Source organism: Ambystoma mexicanum, chromosome 5p, assembly GCF_040938575.1.
Source record: "Ambystoma mexicanum isolate Mex_15411 chromosome 5p, UKY_AmexF1_1, whole genome shotgun sequence".
Taxonomy (NCBI): Eukaryota; Metazoa; Chordata; class Amphibia; order Caudata; family Ambystomatidae; genus Ambystoma; species Ambystoma mexicanum.
In genome coordinates, this window is record NC_090930.1 from 653,232,058 (window position 1) to 653,246,188 (window position 14,131).

General features: G+C 45.4%; 1 long non-coding RNA gene across 1 annotated transcript in view; it reads right to left on the reverse strand.

The window, feature by feature from the left end:
• LOC138481689 (uncharacterized) overlaps positions 1-14,131 on the reverse strand; it is a 93,210-nt gene that overhangs the window by 70,166 nt on the left and 8,913 nt on the right. Inside the window, exon 2 of the long non-coding RNA XR_011274334.1 lies at positions 10,964-11,026. This is a non-coding gene — a long non-coding RNA (uncharacterized lncRNA). The remainder of the gene's footprint in view (positions 1-10,963; positions 11,027-14,131) is intronic.

Consider the following 14,131-nt stretch of genomic DNA (forward strand, 5'->3'; position numbering starts at 1 on the left):
TTAAGGGCCACAGAGTTTTCCACCATCCAAAAATGAGTAAGTACCAGAGAGTTGCAGGATGCCCTGGGTGTCGTCAGCATAATTGGTATACATGATACCCAGGTCATCGAGATGAAGAAGAAGAGGAAGCATATTGATGTTAAAAAGAGTAGGCGACAGAAGAGCCCTGTGGAAACCTTGTGTGAGCAGAGTAGGGCAAGAGGAAGCATCATGAAGTGCAAGTCTAGAGATACGTGGACCCAAAAAGGAGACAAGCCATTGCATTGCTAGATCAGAGCAGCCCACCAAGGATTGTAACCGAGTAGCCAAAAGCTTGTTGTCGACAGCATGAGGAGTGCAGGAAGACTGCGATCGACAATGGCTTTCAGATTTGCCTTCAGATCGAGCATGACAGTCTCGGTCCTGTGACATGCCCGATAGCCCGATTGACGGGGCCCTAGGATAGAATTATCTTGTAGCAGTCCATACGGCCCTGCCTCCTCTTCCCCCTGGGCTTGTCTGCCTGTTTCATAAAAACACAGAGGACAAAAAGGGACAGGGTTTTATACTTCCCCTTGGGAGTAGGGGAACATTCTGGAACGTCATTGTTTCTGTCTGGCAGGGAGCCTACATTTAGTAAGAACTGTGACAAGACAGGTGGACTGGGAATAATGAGGATGCCCATATGCAATTGGCAATTAACAGGCAGGAGCATCACATGGAGCGTGGCAGAGGACAGAAGCCTGACCTGCCCATATCATTCCACCCCCCACCCAGCCCCCATGCTGCAGCCAAAGATTTAGCTGGTGATTTGCACTTCCAGTGGATCACTAGCACTTTCTTTCTTTTTTTTTTTTAACTTATGTTTATTGATTTTACATAAATAACACAAAAGAGATAAACATTGCAACTTAAAACTTTCCCTTCCCCCCCCTCTTCCCTCCCCTTGGATCGGATGAAATCATATTGTCCCGGGTTCCCATTATGCATTGAAAATATCTGAAACTTTAATGTTGTGGGGGCACCACTGTTCCATAAAGTCTGACTGGAGATATTGTAGGATCCCTTCCCACTCTTTTACAAACTTGTCTCCAGTTCCTTGGGTTTTGTGGGTGATTTTCTCCATTGTTATATGGGACCATACCTTCTGTAGCCATGTAAATGTCAATGGGGTATTCTTATTTTTCCAATTTTGTGCTATGGTGGTCCATGCTGCTATAAGTAGTCCCGTAAAGCTTCTCCATTGTGATGTACAATATTGTCTTGCTGTGTCATCTCTGATTCCGCAGAGCCACACCTCCTCCCCCATCAAACCCACATCTGGGAAAATTTTGCCCATTTCGTTTTTCACTTCTTCCCAGAATGGTTGTATGCCTTTACAGTCCCACCATATGTGTCTCCACGTTCCCACTTCATCGCATCCTCTCCAGCATAGGTTTGGTGTGTTTGGGTACATCGAGTGAAGCTTCTCTGGGGTATAATGCCACTGTGTCATGATCTTGACCCACATCTCCCTGGTTTGTGCCGATCTGGTCATTCTGGGGATCTGTTTCCATAGGTCTGCCCATTGTCTGTCCGATGGTTCATTCCCCAGTGTTCTGCCCCATTTTATTCTGTATGCCCATTTAATGTTTTCCCCTTGTGAGTTTATGTATTTGTACAGAGTTGATACCCACTTATTTTCCCCTGTGTTGGAAATGATATGTGTCTCCAACCCTGTAAGATCCCTGGTTGCTGCCTCTGTGATCATCGGGGAGTTCAGCCAGTGTTTTAGCTGCTCGTATCTAAATCTATCCCTTCTGGGTATATTCTCGCCTGCGAAGCAGTATTCAAGGGATATGATTTCTTTATCTGCGAACATCTCACCTATTTTAGTGATACCCACCTTCTCCCAGCTATCATATGCCCCCTGTTCCATCCCTGGTGGAAATAGTGGATTTCTGCAGGTGGGTGTAAAGGGTCCTATCGCTGTGGACAATATGCCTTTTCTTGTTTGGGAATCCCATGCTTCCAGCGTGGTTTTCATAATTTCACTTATTCCTAAGTTCGCATGTCTGTGCTGCCTCTGTTTCCAGAGGAGTTCTACCAGTGGGGTCCTCGCGACTGCTCTGTCTTGTTTGACCCATATCTGCTGTGGGTTCTCCCCCACCCACTCCCTCAGGACTTTCAGCTGTGCTGCCTGATAGAATTTTTTAAAATGGGGGAGCGCCAACCCCCCTTCTCTGGTTGGGGCTGTAAGGACCATCCTGGCTATTCTAGGCGTTTTCCCCTTCCATACAAAGGACGATACCAGTTTTATTAATGATTTAAAGAACGAGTCTGGGACACCCACCGGGAGAGCCTGAAAATAATACAGTACCCTTGGGAGGACGGTCATCTTGACAGCTTGTATTCTACCCCACCAGGAAATCTGCAGTGGGTTCCATCTGCATAGCTCCTTTTGGATGTTTATGAGAAGCGGTGGGTAGTTTTCCCCATAGAATTGCACTATTTTTTGAGGTACAATTATCCCCAGATATTTTATACCTTTCAGTACTATCTTAAGGTCCAGTAGTTTTGCTTCCCTTTCTATATTTGCTCTGTCCCCTGCCAGGATTAGTATCTCTGATTTTTTCCTATTTATTTTTAGGCCTGAGATGGCCCCATAATTTTCTAGTTCTCTGACTGCAGCTGATAACGTGGATTCTGGGTCCTCTAGGGTTATTAACATGTCATCTGCGTAGGCAATCACTTTGTGTTGCTGACCTGCCATTTCTATCCCTTTAATGTGTCCTGATTCACGTATTTTAATTAGGAGGGGTTCTAAGAACAGAGCGTACAGCAACGGTGAAAGGGGGCATCCCTGTTTCGTTCCTCTCGATATCCTCACCGTGTTCGTAACCTCGCCATTAATGACTATTCTACTGGATGGGGAATTGTAGTTTGCTCTTATGCTCGCAATATACTGTTCCCCAAACCCCATGCGCTCCAGTATTTTGAACAGTATTGACCACTCCACCCTATCAAAAGCCTTTTCGGCATCTACCGACAGCAATATCGCTGGGGTGTGATTTATACCAATTTTTTCCACTAAATGGGCTAGCCTCCTAGTGTTGTCATGGGTTTGTCTGCCGGGAAAAAAACCTGATTGATCTTCACTTATCAGTTTAGGGAGAAGCGGGGATAGCCTTGTTGCTAGGATCTTCGTATAGATTTTTGCATCTAGATTAATTAGGGAAATTGGCCTATATGATGCAGGGTTTTTTGGATCTTTACCTTGTTTGTGAAATAGCAGAACCTTCGCTTCATTCATAGTGGGGGTCACATTACCTCTGTCTTTAAAGGAGTTTAGGAGCCTCGTAAGGATCGGGGTCAATATGTCTGCATATTTTTTATAGAATGAGGCCGTAAACCCATCTGGGCCTGGGGCTTTGTTACTTGGGAGTCCTTTTATGGATTTACTGACTTCCTCTTCACTGATAGGTGTCTCTAGTGACTGCTTGTCGTCTTCTGATATTTTCGGGAAGTTTATGGCTTCTAAGTATGAATCTTGGGCGTTTGTGTCAGGGAATTCAGTGGAGTAGAGAGTTTGGTAGTAATGCCTCAAAGTTTCCCCCATGTCTTGTGTGCATGTTTGGGGGTCTCCATTGGTGTCATATATGGCTTTAATCGTTGTTTCTTTCTGTTTTGCCCTCAATTGTCTCGCCAGGAGTCGGTCTGCTTTGTTTGCTCTAATATAATATCTTTGCTTCAGATAGAGTAGGTTCTTCTCTGCGCCTTTCGTGCGGAGCATCTCTAGTTGGCCCTGTGTATGTTTCAGTGATTTTTTTAATATCTTTGTGGGGTGTGTCAGAAGTTTCTCTTGGATATCTTCGATTGTTTTTTCCAGCTCTTTTTCCCACCGAAACCTTTGTTTATCTCTTGTGATTTTGAACGCAATTATTTTCCCCCTCAACACTGCTTTAAACGCGTCCCAGACTGCTTGCAGCGCTACCTCCCCTGTGTCATTTTGTATAAAGTATTCCTCTATCATTTCCCTTATGGACTCCCCTGTAATTGGGTCCTGGATCAGCTCCTGCGGTAGTTTCCACCTCCATAGCCCATTCTTCCTCCCTGGGAGAGTCACATCCAGCCATAGCGGGGCATGGTCCGAGAGGGCTATTGTGCCCTTATCCAGCCCCTGGATTTTTCCCAGTAGTCCCACTGAGACCCAGAAATAGTCAATTCTTGACATGGTATTGTGGACATGTGAGAAATAAGTGTACCCCCTCTGTTCACCCTTCAGTTCCCTCCAAACATCATTCAGGGCCATTTGGTCCATTTGCTGCCTCAGACGTTTTGATGGTGCCCCCTGGCCATGTGCGTTCCCCGTACTCCTATCTATATGTGGATTCCATGCCATATTGAGATCTCCCCCCATGATCACTTCCCCTTTAGCATAGTTTTCCAGTTTCGATAGAACATCTCTAAGAAAGCCGTCCTGTCCCTGATTGGGCGCGTATATTGAGGCGAGTGTCATGTAAAGTCCTTCAATTACCACATTGACGAAGGCAAATCTCCCTTCTCTATCTAGGCATGTATTTAGTAGTTTAGTGTCCATTCCTTCTTTTACTGCAATCAGTACCCCAGCTTTTTTCTCTGTTGTCGTTGCCCGAGCCCATATTTTGTATCCTTTTATCCGCATTTTCTGCTTATCCCTCGTTCTGATATGGGTTTCCTGGAGAAGTAGTATGTCCGCCTTCCCCTTTTAAACTGCTTTTCCAGTTTAGCCCTTTTTGTTGGGTGATTCATGCCCCTTATATTGTATGTCACAATGTGTAACATCCCCATTGTGTTATATTTGTTTGTCGTCGCCTCGTGTACCCTTCTGTTCTTGTTTCATTTCTTTGGTTCCTCCGATCCCTTCCCCTCACTAGCACTTTCTGAAACTAAACATCCCCAGAATTGTTCACCTTGGACCAAGTGGGACAATTTCCCCATAGAGACCCTGGCCAGTTGTGGAGTGTTTGTGGCTTAAGTAGGGCTAAACGTGAAGGGGTAGAGAAGGGAAAATAATGGTAACAAAAATGAATGAGAAGAAAAGGGAAGACAACCACAATGAGAAGATAGGTCTAAAGAAAGCAGGAACATGTAAAATTAAATGATTTTACTTTTGTTTTTTGTTGCTGACGTAAACATAGGGCCCACACACAAGGGGTACTTGAATTTAATCCCTGGTCCTTCAGCTAATCACATATAACAAATGTAACACAACGGGCCACTGGATAGGAGGATGACAATAAACCCTTATTCACCAAATTCTGTCATAACATAATTTATATGTATTTTATTACAACAATTATTTCTAAAAACTACAAAATGACAATCACATAATTCATTACAAAAAATTAGAAAATTCAAAATATGCAATACTTTGAGGTCATGTAGCTGGTGGCAAGGCTCCTTTTCTCTTCCATTAACATATTTAGGGTGATCATAAGAGGGACTCCGGAACATCCAGACCGCACTTCTCCAAAAGTGAGTTTCTTTCCAAAATCATTGCTTTCTGGTACATTGCTCGAATTTAAACCAACAAAGTGGTGTCCTGTGCGTTCAGAGTCAGAATGTTTGGGCAAGTAGGGAAAGCACAATATTTTCGAGCCGGCATGTTTGCCGTTGCTTTTCAAGTTTTAGGCAAAGTGGCCACAATAGAAACTGAAGTGTTTGCGCTAAATGGAATGACTGCCGCTGTTTGGTGGAGTAGGGGGGGGGGGTAGTGTGTGTGTTGTGTGTGTGTGTGTGTGTGTGTGTGTGCGTGCATGCGTGCGTGCCTGCGTGCGTGGGGGGTATGGGTCGCAAAGCTAAGGAACCTCTTGTATTTATTCTCCTCCATTGTATATTAAAATATAGTGTATGTATCAGAGTGTGTCCCTTTAATTCTGCTGATGCAACGTATGGCAAGAAAGGCAGCGAAAGGCAGCGTCTGGACCGTAGAGGCGGCCGGGAGTGTTGGGTTAAGTTGGAAAATTCTTGTTTGCTCCTTACATCAAAATGCTTGTGTTAAGTGCCATTTACTTCTTGTACTAGCTGCAGTTTTATGCTGCTCCGGTTGACAGTGGTGCACCCCTCCTCCCCCAACCCCCAGCTGCTTCACAGTCTCTTTAAAAGTACAAGGGATACACACAGAAAACAAGAATTATTCAGTCGTCCGGCCTCAGAAGAAATCAGTATTTCTTATGTGTGTGGGATCTTTGGGTAAAGTGCAAGCCACACAACCAGTTGCTGGTGAGACACTGGAAACTTTTGCTTGGTATTTTGGGCCTGTAGTCACTTTCTACTGCCTCAAAGTTCCCCAATGACCTACCAAGACAAGCCCCTACACTTTTGTTCATCAATTGTTCTCAGGTCAGTTTGGGGCGGCGAGTCTACATATATATATCAAGGGTTATCCAGACTAGAGTGTACCAACTGATGAAAACCTGTGCATTTTTAAGTAAAGGCACAATTGGGGGTCAGCATGCTGTCACATGGAGGAGTAGTGGGTGACCACTTGTGACCCCACTTGCAGCCCCCCATTTTATAACTGCCCTTCAGCACTCAGAAAATGTTAGGGCATGAATCCACCCTTGGAAAGCAGCTCTGCCCTCCTCTATACCTGATCGCCTGAGTGCAAAATATGTTCTTTCTCCCAAACTGACCATCCCACGGAGCCATCTGCCCCCCACCCCTCTCAATAATCTGTCTCTGTAAACCTCCCAGGCCCCTAGAAGCAGCTTCACAGAGATATCTGAACATTTAAATAAAATAGCTTCTTCCACAGGGTTGCTCATCCTGCAATGCCCTGCCTGCACATGTAGGACTCAAATGAGGCTCCATCATGTTTCTGGAAGGTTTGAGCCCCCATTCCTTCCACTCTTCCTGCATCAGTCGTAGCTTGCTGCTCACTCTTACCCACCACTGTTTTCAGCTTCCACTGGTCCTATTACTCATCCCGCCGGATGGGAGCCTAAACTGCATTAAGAAACTGTTCTGTTCATAGGTACAGTGGGTTTCCCATCCATGCAGTAACAAGGACCCACCCTGCTTAGCTTTAAAGTGAGGAAGGGACCAGCCCTTTCAGGCCATGTTGCCTAATAAATGAGCCCACCTTACAAGACCACTTAGAGCGGCATGGCCTGAGGGGGTTGGATACTTCGTTGCTTTGAAACTAAGCAGGATCTGCCCACGTTACTGCATGGATGAGAGACACTCCACAGATTTGAATGTCGTGTGTTTTCCTAGTTTTAAATATCTCATAACACATGGCATCCACGCCATTTTTTTTATATCGTGCTACTGTCAGTCTTTGAAAGTTCTGCACTCAAGAGACCATTTGCTTACCTTTTGCTGAATTGCATTCTGGTATTTGTAGTCTGCCACTCAAGATGGGGGGAGGGGGGTAATGCCACAATGGTACACATTTTGCCTAACACAGGTCTATAAGGATGTATATATTTGAGTGACACTGTGGTATGTGTCATTTTCAAGTTATCTTTATAAAGCAGTGTATTGTTTAAGGTCAGACATGGGGGTGGGAGGGGAAATGATGAGAGGGCAAGCCTGTCATGAGTATTTGCCCATGGTCCGGCAAGAGGTTTTGCAATTGTGGACATGGATGCAGTTATTTTGCTCTAATTGTGGCTGCTTTTCAGGGCACAAGTAAAGGACATATATGGGTGAAGATCGTAACTTTTCTTCAGAGGGCGGATACAACACCTCAGTTGTTTTGAGGTTGGCAGGTTTGCTCAAGTTTTTGGCTACCAGGATTTTACTCGGGTTGTCATGCTCCAAGTGCAGACGCTTACCCAGAAGACCACAAGCACTTGTTTTGTATTGGGACTTTGTTTACTAGGGAATCTTTCATGACAGATTGCTGGGTTTAAAAAGGTGAGCACCTATTATACTTTTCCAGCATATTTATTGGAACATTTCCTCTCTCAGGTTATTTTTCTGGTGTTCATTTCTTTTTTATAAGGTTTAATGCTTTTTTGTGTGGAGTACTTTCTTGCAAGGGGAAACTCAAATGAACTACATTGGTATATTTCACTTTAATATATATGTTCACTTACTGTCGTATATTCTAGTTATGGGTGCAAATAGTACCTGGGCATATGTTGTTCTTGCAGTCGGTCATTTTGTTTGCTGTTTCAGTGTTGCTTGAATGTGGTTAGTTGGGGTTGTGCGATGTATCACAAGTGTCACCAAGACACCGGCCATAAAACAAGGGGCTTGGAGCACGCTGCTTAACCAAGTGTGTGGCCCATGGCAAATTATTTAATCTCACTGTGCATTGCCTAAAAACATTGTGAGTTCTCAAAGCCTGCAATCTTTTATACATAGCATTACCACTGTCACAACAGGAAAAAATCAGTTTGTGGTTGATGAACGTCTTTGAGCGATGGGTTGCAGGTGTTTTAAAATTTAGAGTGGCCATACCCACCGGCCATGGCCAATGGCCATGGCTAGTGGTCTGGTAGCTTTTTAAAATGCACAATGGGCACGGCCAACTGACCACGGCAGATGACCATGAGGCTAGTGGTTTGGAAGTGTTCTAAACATCTATGGAATAACAAAACCCTTGATATTCAAGGAATAAACTTTTAGTTGCAGGGACGTTAAGGTGAGCAATACATTGTAGCAGAATCATTGAAATTCAAGGAAAAAACTTTAGTTGCAGGCACCTTAAGGTGCGAGCTTAATGCAACAAAACCCCTGAAATTCAGCTAAAACCTCCTTAACTTCGCGCCCCCTGTTGCGCAGCCTATGACCACAATGATGACATCATGGATCACACCGCTATTTACTTGTTGTATGAGAACACTGACGACATTACAAATCACATCACTGATGCCATCACTGGTGACAACACTAATTACATTGTATATAACTGATTACATCAATAATGCAATTAGACATAACATAATTTATAAGTAGCTCATGAAACCTTTTATTACCTTAATAACAATTTAGGCCGATGACTTGGCCATGACAAAGGCTGGGGACACTGGACAGCACCAAAGGCCATAGCTAGTGGTTGGTTAGTGTTCACAAATACCAATGTGCATGGTTAAAAGACATGCTTAATAGTTAATCACTGTTTTAAAATATACAGTGTGCAACGTTGAAAACTGTAGTCAGTGGCCATAGCTAGTGCCCATTCATATGTTAGAATATACAGTCGGCACAGCCAAAGGCTGTGGCCACTGGCTAGTATTGTGTTGAAGACCAAGGGACACCTTTCGACGTGCCCCTCCCCATTTAATCCCATATTTGAGAATTCCCGGGAAAGGGTATATTTAATCAATGGCGAAAACAAGAATGCCTCAAGATAATGGCCCCCAAAATACCTTGCTATATTAAAGCATCCCACAGGAACACTGGGAAGAACTATGCAGGAATATTCCGAAATTGACTAGGTCCAAACAATTAAGAGAGATGTGGTACAAGATGATGACACAATGGCATTACACACCCCAAAGGCTACATAAAATGCACACTACAATAATGCAAAACTGCTGGAGGTGATGCAACCAGAAAGGGGACTGGAGACACATCTGGTGGGACTGCTCAAAGATCAAGGGATTCTGGGATGACGTTGAATCACAAATTAAAAATAGGCATCCAGGAATACGCTCTCTCTCTCATTGGGAGGAAGTCTATGTGGGCTTCTTGGACCACGAATCACGCTTCATCCCGAAACCGCTAAAAATAGCCCCAATGATCCTGCTAATAGCTGCGTAGTTGGGGAGAGCCAGAAACTGGAAACGTATAGACCTTCAGACCCCACCCCCTGATGGTAACACACTGGCTACATAAGCTGTGGGAGATATTATCAATGGAATGGATAACATACATGAGTCAGGGGTAGGCTAAGTTTAGAGGCGACAGGGGGAAATGTTGTACTATCTGAAAAGCAACTTTATGATACAATGGTGTCCGCAAAACATTCGGATATTGGAGATGTGAAGACCTGAGGATATTTACATGGCCAATGTGCTGTCTAGATCATTTGGCTACCTTTGTTGATCTATGCTCAAAGTCACTGTGATCCGGGGGGGAGGGTTTCTTTGTTTTGTATGGATTAAAGAAAATGGCAATAAAAATACTTTAAAAAGAGACATCACATGCAAGTATCATGTTGGTGTGCACACAAACATTGCTGTATTGCACAGTCTATTCAGCTGCATTTGTGTCAGCAAATCTAACTTTTTAAGTACTACTTGGTAGATTCTCTGAAGTACCTCCAAATCAAGTGTTCTAGTTTCTACAAATGTCCAGAAATGTATTCAGTGCTTTCATTTTCCACTTCCTACAAAAAGCAATTTCAAAACAAGATTCTTTTTAAAATTTATGTCAATTTATTTCAGTATAGAGTTTAGGAAATTGTCATTAACTTATGTGCGTACGTGGCCAAGATAACGACACACACAGAATTTAAAAGAAGTGTTTTAGCGCCAATTAAGAGTAACTGCATTTCTGTCTTCTATGAAAAAGGGAATCCACATTCCATTATGGGTCCCTCTGCAGAAGAAATACTGTGTTTTTTGGTACCATGACTCAGCTGACTAAATTGAGCTGCGATTGGCTTTGGAATGAACTGTTTAGGGGTAATCCTTCAATTACTCTTGCTCTCATACGATTTTTAAAATAACATTTATGTTGCATTAGGGACATGTCTATTTATAGTTTTACATGAATTTTGGAAAAGTCTCGGAAGAACTTGGATATGTATGATTTTGTGATGAAGTGAACATGTTATTGTATTGTTGAATAATGTGTTTTTCTAATGTATTAACGTTTTGTATACTAAGGACACAATAAAAAAGATACACAGATACTGTGACATTTTTCCAAATTAACAAGCAATGTAAGTGGTAGTTTAGATTGGATGCAAACAGGTCTATCTGAGATGGCCGTTTTAGCTGCAATAGGGTAAGGAACATTGTGCGGTTCAAGCACCAGTTGGTGGAGTTCCTGAGATACTTACAAATTGCAGTTTATCATTTGGCTGACAAGTTCAGGAAGGTATTCTGTAGTTAAGATGAAGACCCTGTGTAAATGAAGTATTAAAAAAAGCTTAGAATTTAAGAACAACAGTTTGGAAGTTGAAGTATATATTGAAAAATGTTGTCATTAACTTCTTATGTGTGTAGGTGGCCCAAAGAAAGACGCACACAGATTAAACTTTGTACTGAAAAGACATTTCTAAGATAGTCACTGAAGCATGTACTAAATGTCCATAGGTTTAAATGTAAGGTACTCTTTACCGTATCTATTATTTAAATAATAACATGGCTATCTAATAAAAAGGTTTCTACAATGTACAATGTTGGCATGGCACTATATTTGTTTGTAAAACTGATGACATAGTTAGGTTATGTGTCTCGGTTTCCTTGTTAAGGTTGCATAAAGTACTCGGCAAATTTTAAATGTATAATAATAAAAGAAAGTGTGTACAGACATGATGCATTGTCTTTGTGTATATACTTAATTGTATGATGTTCTTACTCTACATCTCTTATGTAAAAATTATGATTTGTTTGTAAAGCGGGGTTTTAAAATTGGGACCACTTTTCATAAGGTTTGTCTATATTATTACCTTTGCCAGGTGTACGAACCAATGACATTGTTGAAAATCTATTTGGAATTTGCTAATGCAAGACCAGGTTCGTAGTGGCCCAAGGGCTTAGAACAGTCACTCTACCCCAAGAGTGTTTTCTTCTTTCTTTTAATGACTCTTGCCCATAAAGGACCCCTTACAAACCACTGCTCATTCTAAATGCAACATTCCTAACATTAACTACAGTTAAATCTAGGGTATATTGGTTTCTCAATCTCTGATATAAAAATGGAAGTAGAGGTACTTTTGAATGCCTAGCCTTCTTTTTCATGGCAACACTGCCTTTCTCAAGTCGCTGCTGTAAACATAGCTGCTCTAGCAAGAGATATTAGAGTTTTTAGAGTTCACTTTAGGATGCCAATTCCAATAATTGCACATTCTGTGTGCTACATTTATCCAGAAGCTGCAGGAAGAACTGAAGTTAGGCTCATCCCTTTGCTTGGGCCTGCAATGTGTGCCCCATGTTTTAAATGGTCAATGCAGCCATATCATGTGGATGTATTACAAAATTAACATCCTCAGAGGATGTGGGATTCACTGTGGTTCCTGCAAACGTCGATTAAAATTAAATGTGGGCGTGTGTGTGCAATATATATATATTGTCTAAGGCAACCAGAAATCCAACCCCCGCCTGTGCAAGAAGCGTTTCTCTGATGAGGAACTTAACATGTTGGCAGACACGCTTGCTGCCCATGCTGAGGAGATAAACACCCATAACCTCAAAAAGGAGGCGCAGCAGAGGAAGAAGGAGATATGGGAGGAGGTAGCCCGCAAGGTATCTGCAGTTGGCACCACCCCACGGACAATCAAAGACTGCAAGAAAAGGTGGGATGACCTCCACCTTAGGGTCCGCAACATCCTGGCCAGCAATCGGAGGGAGGCCATGGCCACAGGCGGGGGTGCCCACTCCCCGACCAAACTGATGCACTGGGAGGAGACATGTAGTACTTTCATCCAGACGGAGTCTATCGAGGGCTTCAGGGAGATGGAGACGGGTACCGCAACATCTGGAGATGGAGGTGCGTGACCCTGCAGGCACTGATGGAGAAGATGGCAGTGAAGATCCAGCCACAAGGGCATCCACGTCCCGGGCCAAAACAACTGCCACTGGCAAAACCACCTCCGGGGCAGCCTCGCAGCCCACACTACAAGCCAGGGCGAGTGCACAGGCCAAGCCGGCACATGAGTGCCCCACAGCTACGGATGACACCAGAACCACAGAGCTGCCAACCCCAGCGGAAGGGGAGGCCAGTGGCCGTTCTGCTGCAACAAGTTCCATGGGCGAGGCAGCAGCCACAGCCCCACTGAGCGATATCGACATTGGAGCGGAGGAGAATGAGGTCCAGGAAGGCCTAATCAATGTGGCATGTCCACACACCCCACACCCCCTGTCCAACCCCAACCCCACATTCAGGCCACAACCTCCAGCACCATTGCGGATCCTGCACTCCACAGTTCTGACCTCAGCACCACCCCCGAGGCCAGCCCCGCAATTGAACGCCTGTTGCATGGCACCCCTGTGAGGGGCCATGGTACCTTCCACGGTGTTGTGTGGTCACATGGTTACCCATGTGACCGACCCAATAAAAGGTCCGAGCCGCTTCCGGCTCGGCAGTCAAGAGTGAACCTGACTCTGCGTGTGTGTGCTGTGCTGGTGCCAGGATGGCGCCTCGCCACGTGTGCTGGGCCCAAGGACGGTGCCCCTGCCTGGCAAAGCCGTCCCAGTGTGTCCCCAACCATGTGAGGCGGGTTGGGAATGCGACCCCGGCCTGGGTGCCCCCAGAGCCGGGGCTGAGGTGGCCAGGTGGACCTGTCCACGTGTGTGGAGCTCCGGTGTCCCCGGAGCGGGTGAGGTGACCCCCACCCATGTGTACTTGCAGTGTGCCCGCTGCACCGAAGTGCGCTGTCAGATGTTCCCCGACAGGAGCACGGGGCTTCCCGGTGATCCGGAGCAGCCCCCAACAATGGCGACGAGGAAGTCGTCCCCGTGTGCCCAAAGAACGCATGCGGTGGCGGGCCCGTCTCCAACTGGGCCTGCAATGGAAGGCTGGCAGGCTGCCCTCCCCGTCCCCCGAGGGAGACGGAACAGGTCGGCGGCTGTGCCGCATGGGGGGATGCGGGCCCATTTCTAACGGGGCCCGCCAAGAGGAGTTTGCTGCCGGGCGACAAAAATGGGAGGTGGCCCCGAGAGGAGAAGCTGTTGTTTCCCCGTGGGGAGGAGGATGTGCGGTGGTGGCCGCGTGAGCTGCCCCCTCCTCCCATCTGGGGGGAGGACTGGCCCAAGGAAGGGAGAGGTCCGCGGCATCGCTGCATATCGAGGAAGGCTGTCTTTTCCCCTCCCCCCAAAAAGGGGAGTGACAGTATCCTGCGGCGTCGGCCGCACAGAGAAGGAGGCGGGCCCAACACCAGCTGGGCCCGCAAGGAAAACATGGTGGGCGAGCGGCCCGCCCGTCCCCTGAGGGAGACGGAAGATGTTCGCGGCATTGGCCGCGTGGGTGGCTGCACCCCTCCCCCACCACCAACAGGAAGGGAATT